The 19,940-nt window shown below is 41.0% G+C and overlaps 1 protein-coding gene and 1 non-coding gene across 2 annotated transcripts in view; both read right to left on the bottom strand.

Annotated features, from left to right (window-relative positions):
• The window catches only part of POU6F2 (POU class 6 homeobox 2), a 956,699-nt gene that overhangs the window by 828,376 nt on the left and 108,383 nt on the right, over nucleotides 1-19,940 (bottom strand). The gene's annotated exons all lie outside the window — the stretch shown is intronic.
• On the bottom strand, nucleotides 14,544-14,629 carry LOC121002985. The gene has a single exon (XR_005779383.1). It is a non-coding gene; the product is annotated as a small nucleolar RNA SNORD71 (small nucleolar RNA).

The raw sequence follows: 19,940 nt of genomic DNA, 5'->3' as shown, positions 1-19,940 counted from the left end.
TAGTTCGGGTTCGGGATCCGAACTCGACCCGAACTTCACCCCAAACCCGAATCCCATTGAAGTCAATGGAGACTCAAACTTTTCGGCACTAAAAAGGCTGTAAAATAGCCCAGGAAAGGGCAAGAGGGCTGCAAAAGACAGCAAAATGTAGGTAAATCCCCTGCAAACAAATGTGGATAGGGAAATGAATTAAAATAAAATAATTCATGTCACCCAGCAATGGAGAAGACCACTTTTACTTATTTAGGCCCCAGCACCCAGACAGAGGAGAGAGGTCGCATAGCAGAGAATCAGGCTTCATGTCACCCACCACTGGAACAGGCCACTTTCAGATATTTAGTCCCCGGCACCAAGACAGAGGAGAGAGGTCGCAAAGCAGTGAATCAGGCTTCATGTCACCCACCATTGGAACAGGCCACTTTACGATATTTAGGCCCCTGGCACCCAGACAGAGGAGAGGTTCATTCAACTTTGAATTGCCCCGCAATATAACGGTAAAATTAAAAAAAGAGGATTGAATGAAGAAGTGCCCTGGAGTACAAGAATATATGGTTAAGGGGAGGTAGTTATAAATGTGTAATCTGCACAAGGGATGGACAGGTCCTGTGGGATCCATGCCGGTTCATTTTTATGAACGTCAGCTTCATTGATGACGAAACACAGGTGCCAACTGCTGCGTCTTTCTGCAGTGTGCAGACTGAACAGGAGGTCAGGGAGGAAGACTGGGTGGAAGACGATGCAGGGGACGATGAGGTCATAGACCCCACATGGAATGAAGGTCGTGCCACTGACTTTCAGAGTTCAGAGGAAGAGGCAGTGGTGAGACCGAGTGTAATGACCGGCGTCACGCAAAGGGAGGGAAATGGGAAGGCCCTGTCCAAGGGAGAGGGAAAGGTGGTGACCCCTGACTCACCTTGCGGCTGGCACCTGACTGCCCTGACGTCCCTAGACGGGTTCCTCACCCGTACGCGATCACTTGCCTAAACCCTGGCTTTACCTAAGATGAGCCCTGTGTAGTGAACGGGGCGGTGGGATCACTAGTCCGCCCCACTGACACTAAGAGGAAAACACCAAGGAGAGGACAGACAATACAGACAAACATATAATCCCAGGTGGGCGACAACAGCAGACCACCAAGGCCCAACAGGGATCCGGAGGGTAACGTTCTGGAACAACAACCAGGGAACACAGCTACACAGCTCCAGTGGGTCAGTATAGAAGTCCAGGCAGGAAGCTCTATATCTGGCAACCAGAGAAGTGGGAGATGGGAATATAAGGAGGTTGGGATTGCTGGACAAGAAACAGCTGAGGAGGAGAAGCTACGGATCCCTGAGTGAGCCAAAAAGGATTGCAAGGCAAACCCAGAAAGCTACCATTACGAAACAGCACTGTCTTTGTACATCGAACGCGCAGCCACCCGCTGCGACTTCCTGACCCCGGGTATAACGGAGTCAGACGTGGCTCTTGACACCCTTGTGACACCGAGCCAACAGCGTAGCAAAAGAGGGAGCAGGGGGCAAAAGCAGAACACCCGCCGCCAAGAGAGTTCGCCTGCTACTGGCCACCGCCACCTGGGACCGAGCACCCCAAAGGCAGTTTCAAGGAGTTCCCTGGCATGGCACTTCTTCAAACAATGTGCTGACGACAAGACCCGAGTGGTTTGCACGCTGTGCCATCAGAGTCTGAAGCGAGGCACTAACGTTCTGAACCTTAGCACAACCTGCATGACCAGGCATCTACATGCAAAGCATGAACTGCAGTGGAGTAAACACCTTAAAAACAAGGAACTCACTTAGGCTCCCCCTGCTACCTCTTCTGCTGCTGCCTCGGCCTCTTCCTCCGCCTCGGGAGGAACGTTGGCACCTGCCGCCCAGCAAACAGAGGATGTACCACCAACACCACCACCTTCGTCACCAAGCATCTCCACCATGTCACACGGCAGCGTTCAGCTCTCCATCTCACAAACATTGGAGAGAAAGCGTAAATTCCCACCTAGCCACCCTCGAGCCCTGGGCCTAAATGCCAGCATTTCTAAACTACTGGCCTTTGAAATGCTGTCATTCAGGCTGGTGGACACAGACAGCTTCAAACAGCTCATGGCGATGGCTATCCCACAGTATGTTGTTCCTAGCCGCCACTACTTCTCCAAGAGAGCCGTGCCTTTCCTGCACAACCAAGTATCCGAGAAAATCAAGTGTGCACTGCGCAAAGCCATCTGTGGCAAGGTCCACCTAACCACAGATACGTGGACCAGTAAGCACGGCCAGGGATGCTATATCTCCCTAACTGCACACTGGTTAAATGTAGTGGCAGCTGGGCTCCAGGCGGAGAGTTCTTTGGCGCACGTCCTTCTGCCGCCAAGGATCGCAGGGCAACATTCTTTGCCTCCTGTAGCTTCCTCCTCCTACTCGGCTTCCTCCTCCTCTTCTTCCACCTGCTCATCCAGTCAGCCACACACCTTCAACACCAACTTCAGCACAGCCCGGGGTAAACGTCAGCAGGCCATTCTGAAACTCATATGTTTGGGGGACAGGCCACACACCGCGCAGGAGTTGTGGCGGGGTATTGAACAACAGACCGACGAGTGGTTGCTGCTGGTGAGCCTCAAGCCCGGCCTGGTGGTGTGCGATAATGGGCAGCTCTGGGACTAGCCGGTTTGACGCACATCCCTTGCCTGGCGCATGTGCTGAATTTGGTGGTGCAGAAGTTCATTCACAACTACCCCGACATGTCAGAGCTGCTGCATAAAGTGCGGGCCGTCTGTGCGCGCTTCCGGCGTTCACATCCTGCCGCTGCTCACCTGTCTGCGCTACAGCATAACTTCGGCCTTCCTGCTCACCGCCTCATATGCGACGTGCCCACCAGGTGGAACTCCACCTTGCACATGCTGGACAGACTATGCGAGCAGCAGCAGACCATAGTGGAGTTTCAGCTGCAGCACGCACGGGTCAGTCGCACTGCTGAACAGCACCACTTCACCACCAATGACTGGGCCTCCATGCGAGACCTGTGTGCCCTGTTGCGCTGTTTTGAGTACTCCACCAACATGGCCAGTGGCGATGACGCAGTTATCAGCGTTACAAAACCACTTCTATGTCTCCTTGAGAAAACACTTAGGGCGATGATGGAAGAGGAGGTGGCCCAGGAGGAGGAGGAAGAGGGGTCATTTTTAGCACTTTCAGGCCAGTCTCTTAGAAGTGACTCAGAGGGAGGTTTTTTGCAACAGCAGAGGCCAGGTACAAATGTGGCCAGCCAGGGCCCACTACTGGAGGACGAGGAGGACATGCTGATGTGGACAAGCTGATGTTCATAAAAATCAACCAGGCATGGATCCCACAGGACCTGTCCATCCCTTGTGCAGATTAGACATTTATAATGTTGCAACCCAAAGTTGAATGAACCTCTCCTCCGTCTGGGTGCCAGGGGCCTAAATATCGTAAACTGGCCTGCTCCAATGGTGTGTGACATGAAGTCTTATTCTCTGCTATGGGACCTCTCTCCTCTGTCTGGGTGCCAGGGCCTAAATATCTCACAGTGGCCTGTTCCAGTGGTGGGTGACATGAAGCCTGATTCTCTGCTATGGGACCTCTCTCCTCTGTCTGGGTGCCGGGGCCTAAATATCTCACAGTGGCCTGTTCCAGTGGTGGGTGACATGAAGCCTGATTCTCTGCTATGGGACCTCTCTCCTCTGTCTGGGTGCCGAGGCCTAAATATCTCACAGTGGCCTTCTCCATTGGTGGGTGACATGAAGCCTGATTCTCTGCTATGACATGAATCCTGATTCTCTGCTATGGGACCTCTCTCCTCTGTCTGGGTGCCGGGGCCTAAATATCTCACAGTGGCCTGTTCCAGTGGTGGGTGACATGAAGCCTGATTTTCTGCTATGGGACCTCTCTCCTCTGTCTGGGTGCCGGGGCCTAAATATCTCACAGTGGCCTGTTCCAGTGGTGGGTGACATGAAGCCTGATTCTCTGCTATGACATGAAGCCTGATTCTCTGCTATGGGACCTCTCTCCTCTGTCTGGGTGCCGGGGCCTAAATATCTCACAGTGGCCTGTTCCAGTGGTGGGTGACATGAAGCCTGATTCTCTGCTATGACATGAAGCCTGATTCTCTGCTATGGGACCTCTCTTCTCTGTCTGGATGCCGGGGCCTAAATATCTCACAGTGGCCTGTTCCATTGATGGGTGACATGAAGCCTGATTCTCTGCTATGGGACCTCTCTCCTCTGTCTGGGTGCCGGGGCCTAAATATCTGAAAGTGGCCTGTTCCAGTGGTGGGTGACATGAAGCCTGATTATCTGCTATGGGACCTCTCTCCTCTGTCTGGTTGCCGGGGCCTAAATATCTGAAAGTGGCCTGTTCCAGTGGTGGGTGACATGAAGCCTGATTCTCTGCTATGGGACCTCTCTCCTCTGTCTGGGTGCCGGGGCCTAAATATCTGAAAGTGGCCTGTTCCAGTAGTGGGTGACATGAAGCCTAATTATCTGCTATGGGACCTCTCTCCTCTGTCTGGTTGCCGGGGCCTAAATATCTGAAAGTGGCCTGTTCCAGTGGTGGGTGACATGAAGCCTGATTCTCTGCTATGGGACCTCTCTCCAATTGATATTGGTTAATTTTTATTTATTTTTTTAATTCATTTCCCTATTCACATTTGTTTGCAGGGGATTTACCTACATTTTGCTGCCTTTTGCAGCCCTCTAGCCCTTTCCTGGGCTATTTTACAGCCTTTTTAGTGCCGAAATGTTCGGGTCCCCATTGACTTCAATGGGGTTCGGGGCGAAGTTCGGGTCAAGTTCGGATCCCGAACCCGAACATTTTCGGGAAGTTCGGCCGAACTTCTCGAACCCGAACATCCAGGTGTTTGCTCAACTCTAGTCATCATCAGAGATGTGCTGACTCTGATGAGCTGGTATTCCCATGTCCTCATCATCAGGAAACATAAGTGGTTGTGCGTCAGTGCATTCTATGTCTTCCACCGCTGGGGAAGGGCTAGGTGGATGCCCTTGGGAAACCCTGCCAGCAGAGTCTTCAAACAGCATAAGAGACTGCTGCATAACAAGAGGCTCAGACAGTTTCCCTGATATGCATGGGGGTGAAGTGACAGACTGATGGGCTTGGTTTTCAGGCGCTATCTGTGCGCTTTCTGCAGAAGACTGGGTGGGAGATAATGTTGTGAACGTGCTGGCCACCCAATTGACTAATGCCTGTACCTGCTCAGGCCTTACCATCCTTAGAACGGCATTGGGCCCCACCAAATATCGCTGTAAATTCTGGCGGGTACTGGGACCTGAGGTAGTTGGTTCACTAGGACGTGTGGCTGTGGCAGAACGGCCACGTCCTCTTCCAGAACCAGAGGGTCTACTAACACCACCACGACCATGTCCGCGTCCCTTACTAGATGTTTTCCTCATTGTTACCGTTCACCACAATAAGAAAAAAATTATTTGGCCCAATGTATTGAATTCAAATTCAGGCCTTTTTTTTGCAGGCACCTAACACTATCTGGCTATCTATTTATGTACCGTATTACACTAATATAGGCACAGCAGTAACCACAGATTTAGGGGAATATCAATTGTAGGCCTAGTATTTAGGCCCTGGATGAAAGTTATCCTTTTACAGACAGAATTACACTTGAAGATGCACAGTAGCGTGTGAAAAAATATATAGGATTATGCTTTGAGCACTTGTATTTTAACACTTAGTGTAATATACCCTTTAACGGAAAGAAATACACCTAGAGATGCACAACAGTGTGTGTAAATGTAGAGGATTATGCTGTATTTTAACACTTACTGTAATATACCCTTTAACAGAAAGAAATACACTTGGAGATGCACGGTAGCGTGTATAGTTATTGAGGATGACCCTATCAGCACTTGTATTTACACCTTGAGTGTAATATACCCTTTTATGGACATAAATACACTATGAGATGCACAATAGTGCGTGCAAATTTAAAGGATTATGCTTTCAGCAATTGTAATTTAATACTTTGTGTAATATACCCTTTTACGGAAAGAAATACACTTGGAGATGCACGCTGAGTGTAATATACCCTTTGACGGACAGATTTACACTTGGCCTGCAACAGCTGGAACACCAGATTTAGGGTATTGCTATTTTGGCAATTGAATTTCAACCCAGAACAAAAGCTATCCTTTGACGGACACTATAAAACTTGTCCAGCCACAGCTGGAACACCAGATTTACGGTATTGCTATTTTGGCAATTGAATTTCAACCCAGAAAAAAATATATCCTTTGAAGGACACTATTAAACTTGTCCAGCCACAGCTGAAACCACTGATTTAGGGTATTGCTATTTTGGCAATTGATTTTCACCCCAGAAAATAATATATCCTTTGACGGACACTATGAAACTTGTCCAGTCACAGCTGGGACACCAGATTTACGGTATTGCTATTTTGGCAATTGAATTTCAACCCAGAACAAAATATATTCTTTTACGCACTCTATGAAACTTGTCCAGCCACAGCTGAAACCACTGATTTAGGGTATTGCTATTTGGGCAATTTAATTTTACCCCAGAACAAAAGCTATCCTTTGACGGACACTATAAAACTTGTCCTGCCACAGCTGAAACCACTGATTTAGGGTATTGCTATTTTGGCCATTGAATTTCAACCCAGAAAAAAATATATCCTTTGACGGATACTATTAAACTACTTGTCCAGCCACAGCTGGAACACCAGATTTAGGGTATTGCTATTTTGGCAATTAAATTTCACCCCAGAACAAAAGCTATCCTTTTACGGACACTATGAAACTTGTCCAGCCACAGCAGAAACCACTGATTTAGGGTATTGCTATTTTGGCAATTGAATTTCACCCCAGAAAAAAATATATGCTTTGCCAGACAGCAGACAGTATTACACTTGGCTAGCCACAGCTGGAACACCAGATTTAGGGGATTGCTATTTTTGAAAGTGAATTTCACCCCTCAATAAAATATAGAAAATTCTATCCTGAGTTTCTAGGGGTGACAATAAGCACAGCCAAGCCCCTGATATAGGATATAGCAAAAAAAAAAAAACTACTATTGATGGATTAATGGACTTGGTGGCCGCTTGTGCTGGCGCACCACAAGACACAAAATGGCCGCCAATCACTCCAGAAAAAAGTGACAGAAAAATCTCTGGGCAGCCTAAAAACAGTGAGCAATTAACTAGCAGAAGTTGAATGATTCACAGCTGTAGATCGATCACTTCATTAAGTGTTTTTGCTGAGTTAATCCCTGCCTAATCTCGCCCTCACAGCAGCTGCATCCTCTCCCTACACTAATCAGAGCAGAGTGACGTGCGGCGCTACGTGACTCCAGCTTAAATAGAGGCTGGGTCACATGCTCCACTTGGCCAATCACAGTCATGCCAATAGTAGGCATGGCTGTGATGGCCTCTTGGGGCAAGTAGTATGACGCTTGTTGATTGGCTGCTTTGCAGGCTTTCAAAATGTGCCATAGAAATCGCCGAACAACGAACCCGAACTTTTACGTAAATGTTAGGGTCCGTGTCACGAACACCCCAAAATTAGGTACGAACCCGAACTATACAGTGCGGGTTCGCTCATCCCTAATCAGGACACATTGAACTTCATGTTAGTAATAAATTTGAATCAATATGTTTCACCTTTATTTATAAAAAAAAATCCAATATTTACAGAAAATTTTTAAAAATTTGCAACATTGAAAATTTGAATTACTCAGAATTTTTTTTTTTTGAATTTTAGAAGCAATTGTTAAAATTTTTAAGAAAATTTCCAAAACCCACTTTTTTAATGACCAGTTCAGACATGAAGTCACTTTGCGTGCCTTACATAGTAGAAACCACCCATAAATGACCCCCTTTTAAGAAACCACAACCCTCAAGTTGTTCAAAACTAATTTTATGAACTTTGTTAACCCTTTAGGTGTTCTACAAGATTTAAAGAGAAATGGAGATTAAATTTCAAAACTCAATATTTATAACCCTGATTTGGCAATTTATAGAAACACCCCATATGTTGTAGTAAACTGCTGTATGTGCACAATGCAGGGCTCAGAAGGGAAAGAATACCATAAGATTTTTGGAGGGCAGATTTCACTGGGATAATTTTAAGTTGCCATGTCGCATTTGAAGACCCCCTGATGCACCCCTACAGTAGAAATTCCTAAAAAGTGACCCCATTTTGGAAACGATTTTCTGAAAGCCATATTTTTTTTACTTTTCTGCTGATTGCCTTGTGTAGGGGCTTGTTTTTTTTGCGTAAAGAGTTTTTATTGGTACCATTTTAGGGTATATATGATGTTTTTGATCATTCAATATTGCATTTTTTGGGGCAAGGGGATCAAAAAATGGCTGTTTTGGCATAGTTTTAATTTTTTTATGGCATTCATCTAAAGGGATAGATTATGGGATATTTTTTATAGGGCTGGTCGTAATGTGTCTATTTTTTACATTTTAGTTAAGTTTTACACAGCAAAAGCATTTTTTAAAAGAAAAAATCTTGTTTTTGTGTTGCCATTTTCTGTCAGCCATATATATTTTTTAATTATTCATGCTATTGTCACATGTAGGGGCTCATTTTTTGCGAGATGAGGTAACCATTTGTTTGGTACCATTTTGGCTACGTAGGACTTTTTGATCGCTTGGTATTACACTTTATGTGAGGCAAGGTGACCAAAAATTGCCTGTTTTGGCAATTTTTTAAATTTTTTTTTAACAGTGTTCACCTGATGGGGTGAATCATGATATTTTTAGAGCCGATTATTACAAATGTGGTGATACCTAATATGTCTATTGTTTTACGATTTTGTATGTCTTTATTATGGGACATGGGCATGTATTACTTGAAATTAGTTTTTTTTTATTATGAAAAACACTTTTTTTAAAAACTTTTTTCACTTTTTATTTTTTTCCCACTGTGGGACAAATTTTTTGGGGCCTGATCCCCTCTACAATGCATTACAGTACATCCTGTATTATAATGGATTGACTGTTAGTGACAGCCCGCCTATAAAACCCAGCCTGGGGGCTTGATCTCATGTGTAAAGCATTGGGCTGCCGTTCCAGCCATTTTGTGGTCCCCATCACCGCAGCATGGGGACCTGATGGTGTGGGTGCCCGTACCCACCACAAACCCCATGTGGCATACAAGGGGTTAATACACCAGCATGATGGTGTATACATCAGGGGCTCTGCTGTCAGGAGCAGCCGGATCCTGGCTGCTGATCGAGCGGGCACAGCTCCTGCACCAGCCCGATCAGACTGCCAAACATGTATGGGGCTGGGACTTAAGTCACATCCTGGTATCCTACGGGTTAATTTTGTATTTGATATAGCTCTCTGCCGGAAATAAATGTACATTGCAGCCAAGCGGTGGCTTTCGGTTTCATTCTATAGGTATAACAGAGCTCAATTTAATCTTTGTGGAACAAAGGAGAATATCTCTGATATGAGCTTATATATTAGAGGGCACATAACTGCCAGCTTACCCACCATTAAGGTTAAAACATTTTTAGAGATTAAATATTGATCTGCATTTATGCCATGAATCAATTAAAAATGAAGCCTAAAGAATTGCAAGAAAAAGTCATTTAAAGTGATAAAACGTTGTCTGTAGCATTGCTTAAGTTACGTGGAAAACTAGCCTTCCTTCTGTATCCACAATCCTTTCTGTGGTGTCAACCGTTGCCATAATCTTTAAGTGTTCACAAGGAAGGTCATGAAGAATACATTTCACTCGCTGTCAGCAAAACTGGCAAACAACTTTTATTTTCATGTTTAATGTTTGTTTGTCAAGGACAACTTGGATCCCTTTCTTCTAAGTTCTTTAACAAAAGTACAAGGGAGTCTTTACACAAAACCACTGTCTTTCTGCTCATCCAGCTTTAGCTTTGACTATTCTGCGTCTTATTGCATAGGCTTATGTATCACCATAATTATAAATAATCAGCAGGATTTTTTTATACATTTGATATTACTATAATATGAGACAATACTGAAATCAGAAAGACAAAGCTAGATTTTGCAGTAGTCTATCCTCACCTACTAACTACGACATGAAATGAACTACTGGATTGCTCAACAAAGTTCCTATATCTCCACAACCTGATTATATTTCCATATAATCATTATGGCAACCCACTTTTCACACTGCTAAAATATTGAATCATATTTTTTACCATCCTCAATGTTCTTCAACTAATCATTGCACTGGCTAGACAACACATGCAATGTTCAAATTTATGCAACATCTCATCATAACTCATATATGCTTACCAGCCTACAGTAACTATGATCTCTTTTTATTCTAAAGCTTTAGATAATAAGCAACTGCTGAAAAAAAACTAAATTTTTTACTTGTTTCCTAGTATACTTTATATTTTTGAACAGGAACTAGCTGGTCACCAAATTCAATATTTTACTATTAACTTATGTCCAAATGACTTAAAAGGCATATATCTTTTTTTACTAATTAAAATTAGATAGTTTATATTTTATGATTGTATATTTTATGATTATGAAGGCTTCCATTTTGCCTTACCTATTATTAAGAGCATCTATAGATATGCTTTACAGCAGCCACATGGGCAGAAGATGATTCATTGACTTCTATGGGAGATTGTTTGTCATGTTCTGGGGGAGGGGGGGAGTATAGATAAACTAGGACCATCATATATTGTGAACTGTGAAATCTTGTGTTATCTATATATTATTTTTATTGTAATCTTGCCTGTAATGACAATGAGATTACTGATAAAAAGTAGCATTTACAAAATAGGAAGTGTCAGTCTATTTATTATGAGGCCCAATTAAAACTGCAAGATTTTAGTTTTTTTTTACTGTGATGTGGAAAAATAAAAAATAAAAACTACAACCGTATGTTAAACTTGATTAAATCTTCTGATGACAGTTACCCCTGAAGATGTAAACCTCTAAAGTTTGCAGTACCCAAACTTTACCTGAACCCGAACCCCATTGAAGTCAATGGGGATCCATACTTCACGTTATTATTTTCCGTTATAACATGGTTATATCAGAAAAATAATAGCATTCTTAAGACAGAATGCAAAAGAATATGGCCATTTATGGGTTAAAAACAGAAACTCACCTCATCCACTTGATCTCGCTGCAGCAGTCTCTTCTATCTTCATTCAGCAGGACCTGCCAAAGGACCTGCTATGTGCGCTATGACATCACCGCGCTCACCATGTGGAAGAGCGCGGTGAAGTCATGGCGCACATCACAGGTCCTTTGGCAGGTCCTGCTGAATACTGTTGAGCGCGAATATTCGAATAACAAATTTTTATCTCGAATATCGCAACTTCGAGATTTCCCGAATATTTCGAATATAGTTCTATGTATTCGCAAAATCGAATAATCGTTTTTTTGTTTTTTCATCTGAAAATATATGATTCCTCCCTGCTTCTTGCTTGTGGGTCAATGAGCCATTGGCCCACAAGCAACTGAATTGAAGCTGGAAGGAATCACGTTTTCAGATGGACCAAATATGACGAATATTCAAAATAAAGAATATATTGCTGTATCTTCGATTTTAGAATATTCATCCTATTCTAATCTAAACCAATAATCTCGGTTATAATATTTGAGTTCACGAATATTACAACAGAAAAATCGTAATGGTTAATACGTGTGCCCGACCGCATGAAAAAAATCGTTATTTAATCAACTTCAGCATACACCTCCCCGACAAGCGTCCCCGTCACCATGGGAATGCCGGTGGGTTAGAAAATAACATCGGATCTGAGTTTTCCCTGAGATCGTAAAAACTCAGATCCGATGGTTTATTCTAACCCACAGGCGTTCCCATGGTTACGGAGACGCTTGTCGGGGAGCAGTATGCCAAAGTGGAATACTATTGCTCTAACTTCGTCTTTTAGAATATTCGTAATATTGCTCTAACTTCGTCTTTTAGAATATTACGAATATTCTAAAAGACGAAGTTAGAGCAATATTAAGAATATTCGTAAAATACACATATAGATTGTAATTAAACTAATATACTGCTATAGTAATTTTTTTAATAGTGTACATATTTTCCAAAACTGAAGTTCAGAAAAGGCAAAAGAAATTAGAGAAAAAAAAAAGGATTATAGCACTATATTAGCTAAATTACAATCTATGTGTATTTTACGAAAATTCGTAATATTGCTCTAACTTCGTCTTTTAGAATATTGCGAATATTCTAAAAGACAAAGTTAGAGCAATATTAAGAATATTCGTAAAATACACATATTAGCCTAGCCATAGTCAATTAGTCGAACGTTGCCTTATACTGTCAAAAGAACAATCGCAATACGCGATTATTTAAATCGCATATTATTCGCATGAAATGGAATAATGAAGAATATTCTATTTCAACGAATATAAGACGAATATTCAATCGAATATTCGCAAAATATTGTGAAATCGAATATGGCACCTCCCGCTCATCACTACTGCTGAATGAAGATAGAAGAGACTGCTGCAGCGCGATCAAGTGGATGAGGCGAGTTTTTTTTTTTTTTTAACCTGTAAATGGCAATATTCTTTTGCATTCTGTCTTAAGAATGCTATTATTTTCCGATATAACCATGTTATAACGGAAAATAATAAAATCACCCGAACACCAAACCCGAACCCAGACTTCAGTTAAAAAGTCCGGGTACCCAAACTTGCAAAGATCAGTACAAACCCGAACTTTGCATTTTGGGTTCGCTCATCCCAAGTATTTACGTATAATTCTGAAACATAACAGTCAAGCATATTTCTATTTTATTACTATACTACAAAATAATAAGTTAATTAGTTAGGTATTTATTTAACCCTTTCATGACCAAGGGTCATTAATGCCCCAGTGTCCAGGTCAAAATTTACAAATCTGACATGCGTCACTTTATGTGGTAATTGCTTTGGAACACTTTTATTTATCCAAGCCATTCTGTGATTGTTTTCTCGTGACATATTGTACTTCATGATAGTCATAAATTTGAGTCAATATATTTCACCTTTATTTATGAAAAAATCCCAAATTTATCAAAAATTTAGAAAAATTCACAATTTTTAAAATTTCAATTTCTCTGCTTCTAAAACAGAAAGTTTTCCCTAATAAAATATTTACTACTTAACATTTCCCATATGTCTACTTTATGTTTGCAGAAGGAAAGGAACGCCGTATGGTTTTTGGAAGGCAGATTTTGCTAAACTGGTTTTAGATGCCATGTCCCATTTAAAGCCCCCCTGATGCACCCATACAGTAGAAACTCCCAAAAAGTGACTCTATTTTGGAAACTAGGTAATAAGGTGCCAGTTTTATTGAAACTATTTTGGGGTACATATGATTTTTAATTGCTCTATATTAAGTTTTTTGTGAGGCAAGGTAACTGAAAAATGACTGTTTTGGCACAGTTATTTATTTATTTTTTACAAGATTCATCTGACAGGGTAGATCATGTGCTATTTTTATAGAGCAGGTTGTTACGGACGCAATGATATCAAATATGTCTACTTTCTTTGTTTGTTTGTTTTAGTTTTACATAATAAAGCAATTTTGAAAAAGAAATTATGTTTTTGTGTGTCCATTTTCTGAACGCCATATGTTTTTTATTTTTCTTGTGCAGGGGCTCGTTTTTTGCAGAAAGAGTTGAGGTTTTTATTGGTACCATTTTTGGGTACATAGGATTTTTTGATCATTCATTATTACACTTTATGGGGCAAGGTGACCAAAAAATTGGCTGTTTTGGAACAGTTTTTATTTATTTATTTTTACAGCATTTATCTGAGGGGTTAGGTCATGTGACAGTTTTATAGAGCAGATCGTTACGGACGTGGCAATACCTAATATGTATACTTTTTCTTATTTATTTAAGTTTTAAACAATAATAGCATTTCTGAAACCAAAAAAATTATGTTTTAGTATCTTCATAGTCTGAGAGCCATAGCTTTTTTATTTTTTAGGCGATTGTCTTAAATAGGGTATTATTTTTTGCGGGATGAGGTAACGGTTTGATTGGTACTATTTTGGGGGTCATAAGCCTTTTTGATCGCTTGCTGTCGCACTTTTTGTGATGTAAGGTGACAAAAATGGCTTTTTTTACACATTTTTAATTTTTTATGGTGTTTATCGGACGGGGTTTATCATGTGATATATTTATAGAGACATCGTTACGGACGCGGTGATACCTATATATTTTATTTTATTTTTTTCATTTTTTATAGGAAAAAGCCATTTATTTTTTTCATTTTACATTTTTATTTATTTATTTATTTTTGCTTTTATTATTTTCACTTTTTTTATCAAGTCCCTCTTGGATCTTGAAGATACAGTGGGGCTGATGGCTGTACTATACTTTGCAATGCTCTTGCATTGCAAAGTATAATACAATCATATGCCCTGTAGGTGGCAACAGCGGACGCTTTTGCAAAGCGTCCGGTTGTCATGGCTACCATCGGGCGCTGCAATCACAGCGCGGCAGCCCCGATGGTGGAGAGAGGGAGCCCCCTCCCTCTATTAACCCCATGGATACCGCTGCCGCGGCATCTATGGGGTTACAGCAGAGTGTCAGCATAGAGCTGACACTCTCTGCTGATGGCAGCGGCTCAGGAATTGTGCCGCCTCCATCACACACAGCAAAGGGACCGCACGGCATGGGGGCAGCGCTGGAAGGGGGGGGCGCGGGGGTGTCACGGCGAGCATTGAGGGAGGTGATGCATCACGAAATGGGGGCAGGAGGAATGTATGGGGCGAGGAGGGGGCGGACCGCATAAGGGCAGGAGGCAGGAGATAAGCTTCAGCGGCAAGTGGACACAAGGGGGGGCTTGGAGGGGCACAGATGAGGGGCACAGATGGGGGCACTGATTGGGGGCACCAGGACACATTACCTGATTGCAGATCAGAGCCTGAAACCGGCATTTTTTCACTGCCGCGATCCGATTGGTTAGTCTGCACAGACTAACCAATCGGATCGCTTGCCGGCAAGGGACCACTCTGATTGGTCCCTTGCCGGCATTACTAGACTGTATGCTGTCCGTGACAGCAGCAGGGCAGGGGAAGAAGCTTTAATCCAAGCGCTTTGCAGCACTTGGATTAAAGAGCTGGCTTGACGTCTATACACGTGGGAGCTGCACGGGGTATGTGCAGCTATCACGTATATATACGGATTGCGGTCGTGAAGGGGTTAAGATAATTACATAATTAACTTTTAAACAATACCAATTCCTTGGTTAGAGAATATTGTACAATTTTTTTTACAAGTTAGAATCCTGAAAGCTTCCTGAAAAAGTACAGTGTTCAGTGAACTCGGTCCTAAAAGTTTGATCCACCCAAAAATCCTTATCCGTTAGGTGCAGTAATTCTTCTTTCACTTTATTATTTGACAGTTCTACATAGTTACAACATTCCTAATACATAGCTTTCTGGAACACACAAACAAATTGTGGAATATAATCATACTTTTTTTGTGGAACACAAAGCTTGGAGTTCCTGTGGAACTCATTTCTGCTATTTAGTGTCTCGAAGCGGGACACACTATGCTGAACACTTGTTTTGAGCGAATCGAGCTTCGGATTATAGGTCCAAAGTCGATTCGCCCAAAACTTTGTTTGAATGCTGTACGGAGATTTATCACATCAACCTCCCATCTCATCTCCACATCTACTGTAGCTTCCAGCTAATCTGAGCTGCTTGTCACAAGGTCCTCACTGGCCAGTCCACCAATTATGTAAAGATCCCACTGTTGCAGTCATCACAAACATAAAAACCAAAATTTCAGCAATCATGTGGTTTAATCAGTTGACCACTCTTTACCACATTCACAGCCATAATCCTGTGCAGTCACTGGACTGTTTGAACTAGTGTCCAGCACATGAACAGAACAGGATACGGCTATGGACAGGTATGGTGGTTAGGTGGTTACATGACTAAACGACGTAACTGGCATAATTTTGTTTCCCAGGTACTCACTGACTACAGTGCTGGAATGTTGACATAGCTGGTGGAAAGACAGCCAGGGCCTTTTGACAAACAGCTCAGGTGAGCTGAAAAGGGACCAACCCAACCCCTTTAAATTCACTTACCGTTGATTATCTAGCCACATCTGCCTGAAGCTTGTTCCAATTATCTACAAATTTTTCAGTAAAATATTTCCTGACATTGGTTCTGATCTTCCCCTCATCTGAATTCAGATTGTGCCTTTTTGCATTTGTCCTTCCCTCCTAAACCTTATTTAACCTTTTCTCTTCAGAATGCATATTTCTAAATACCAATTTCCAAGTTATGTCCTGTTGCCCTTATGCAATAATAACTAGTGTTGAGCGCGAATATTCGAATTGCAAATTTTTATTGCGAATATCAACTTCGAGAATTCGCAAAGAATAAGAATATTTGCCTCTATATTCGTTAAAACGAAATTTCGTTTCCTTTTAAGCTAATAAAATAATAGAAATATAATTTATTAGGCCCAATGCATTTAGAACAACTCACATATTATAAATCACACACAAGCTGTAAGCAAAAGCAGCTAACAGTAGTTTGGATGAGCCAGCTAACCATTACACGAACAGAATTTTTTTACGAATTTAATGGTAGCGAATTTTCGCAAACAATATAAGAAAGAGTCAAAATTATATGAGTATTGGGAAGAGCCAGCTAACCATTACACAAACAGAATTTTTTTAGGAATTTAATGGTAGCGAATTTTCGCATACAATATAAGAAAGAGTCAAAATTATATGAGTATTGGGAAGAGCCAGCTAACCATTACACGAACAGAATTTTTTTAGGAATTTAATGGTAGCGAATTTTCGCATACAATATAAGAAAGAGTCAAAATTATATGAGTAACTGAACACTTTTTACATGTTAAGTGAATTCTCGGCACGGTTGCTTGTCATGGAACATAACCTAGCCTTTGCCTTTGCGAAAAAAAAACGTCTTTACAACATGCGATCCGCACACAAGCTTTAAGCATTAGCAATAAGCATAGTAATACTTGACTGATGAAATGACTAAAAAATTTTCGAAAATAGTGCTATATACGAAAATCAAGAATATAGCACTATATTCGAAAAATACGAAAAATACGGCATATTCGTAATATTCTAAAAGAGTTAGAGCAATATTACGAATATTCTAAAAGACGAAGTTAGAGCAGTATTAAGAAATTTCGTAAAATCACATATAGATTGTAATTTAGCTAATATACTGCTAAAGTAATTTTTTTAATAGTGTACATATTTTCCAAAAACTGAAGTTCAAAGGAGGCCAAAATAATTAGATAAGAAAAAAAAAAGGATTATAGCACTATATTAGCTAAATTACAATCTATGTGTATTATACGAAATTTCTTAATATTGCTCTAACTTCGTCTTTTAGAATATTCGTAATATTGCTCTAACTCCGTCTTTTAGAATATTCCGAATATTCTAAAAGACGAAGTTAGAGCAGTATTAAGAAATTTGGTAAAATACACATATTAGCCTAGCCATAGTCATAGGAACGTTGCCTTATACAGGAAAAAAAATCGTACGAAAAATTTATTTGCATATTATTCGCGAAAAATAAAATTATTACGAATATTCGATTTCGGCGAAAATAATGCGAATATTCATTCGAATATTCGCGAAATATCGTGAAATCGAATATGGTACCTCCCGCTCATCACTAATAATAACAGACAGAGTCACTTATGTTGACATCAGGGCCCTGTGGGGGCCAAATATTCACTTCCAGGACACCTTGGTCTTCTTTACACTGTAGATGGTTCTTAATGACATTGGCAGTATGTTTAGGGTTGTTGTCCTGCTGCAGAATAAATTTGATGATGGTATTTTTTTTTTGTAAATTTCTTTATTATTTTCCATCATGATACAATACATATCAATTACATGCATACATATCAATTAAAATTAGGAACAATTCATATTATTATCAAGCTCCCACACTCTTTCCCCACCCCAGGGGAGCCAGCTGGAAAGAGAAAAAAATTATTAACCTTTATTCCTATCCATGGGACCTAAATCTTTTCCCAGGTTCTTATTCTATCCATACTCCAATAATATATCTTTTCATAGTTAATTACCATATCCAACATACCTTCCCAAGCTTTTATAGCCGGATTTTTATCTGAACCCCATTCCCTAGCAATTATGATCCTGGCTATTAATAAAACACGGAGCAGACACTTACGTTTAACACCTATTTTAGGGCATTTATCAACATCTCCAATCACTGCAATTTTTGGTTTAATAGGGCATGTTATACCCAGTTTACCATTAATTATACACCTGTTTCTAATATCTTTGAATTATAAGGCAATTCCAAATTAAATGCAGAGAATCTGCCTCCTCCAAAAACATTTACATCTAGAATGTTTGACCAGTCCTATTCTATATACAAATTTCGGTGTATAATATAAGGCTACTTTCACATCTGCGTTTTTGCTGGATCCGTCATGGATCAGCAAAAACGCTTTTATCATGATAATGCAACCATCTGCATCCGTTAAGAACGGATCCAGTTGAATTATCTCTAAAAAGGCCAACACATTTTCTTTTGTGTCATTGACTTACATTGTGAGTCATGACGGATCCATCTTGATCAGTTCCCCAGGATACACTCAAACACTGCTTGCAGCGTTTTTGTGTGCGTCATGGGAAACAAATAAAATGGAACTGAATGCTTTCTGGTACACTCCGTTCCCTTCAGTTCAGTTTTGTCCCCATTGACAATGAATGGGGACAAAACTGAAGCGTTTTCCCCCGCTATTGAGATCCTATGAGGGATCTCAATAGCGGAAAGGAAACCGCTGATGTGAAAGTAGCCTAACCTATGTAAAATATTTAAATGAATCAGTCTATGTTGTTTAGAGAAGGAGTACCCCCTTTGCATTCCTATATATTTGTTCCCATTGCATCTCAGTTATATCACCTAGATCTCTGTTCCAATCCCCTTCACTTTTAAATCTATTTATGTCATAATAACTTTATATATTTCTAAAAGTGCAACTTGGTCCCCCATTTTTCCCGCATATAACTGAAGGACTTTATGTGGTCTCACAAAAAACACAGATTGATCCTCAGTACTTTTATAAGCATGTACTAGTTGATGATAGCTAAACCTATGTATGATATCTGTGCTCCCTTCTACCCCAATATCCGCTAACATCTTAATTTTCCCTTAACAAAAAAGACGTACAACCAAATAGATACCCCTATCAACCCAATATTTATGATCATTTAATTTTTAAAAACTCAACTAAGTGTCTATTATACCATAGATCAGTGAGCAGTGAAATACAGTCAGGTCCATATATATTGGGACATCAACACAATTCTAACATTTTTGGCTCTATACACCACCACAATGGATTTGAAATAAATGAACTAGATGTGCTTCAACTGCAGACTGACAGCTTTAATTTGAGGGTATTTACATCCAAATCAGGTGAACGGTGTAGGAATTACAACAGTTTGCATATGTGCCTCCCACTTGTTAAGGGACCAAACGTAATGGGACAATTGGCTTCTCAGCTGTTCCATGGCTAGGTGTGTGTTATTCCCTCATTATCCCAAATACAATGAGCAGATAAAAGGTCCAGAGTTAATTTCAAGTGTGCTATTTGCATTTGGAATCTGTTGCTGTCAACTCTCAAGATAAGATCCAAAGAGCTGTTACTATTAGTGAAGCAAGCCATCATTAGGCTGAAAAAAAAAAAAATAACATCAGAGAGATAGCAAAAACATTAGGTGTGGCCAAAATAACTGTTTGGAACATTCTTAAAAAGAAGGAACGCATCGGTGAGCTCAGCAACACCAAAAGACCCGGAAGACCACGAAAAACAACTGTGGTGGATGACCGAAGAATTCTTTCCCTGATGAAGAAAACACCCTTCACAACAGTTGGCCAGATCAAGAACACTCTCCAGGAGGTAGGTATATGT

Source organism: Bufo bufo, chromosome 5, assembly GCF_905171765.1.
Source record: "Bufo bufo chromosome 5, aBufBuf1.1, whole genome shotgun sequence".
In the NCBI taxonomy this organism is placed as follows: domain Eukaryota; kingdom Metazoa; phylum Chordata; class Amphibia; order Anura; family Bufonidae; genus Bufo; species Bufo bufo.
This window is presented reverse-complemented; position numbering and strand designations above follow the sequence as displayed.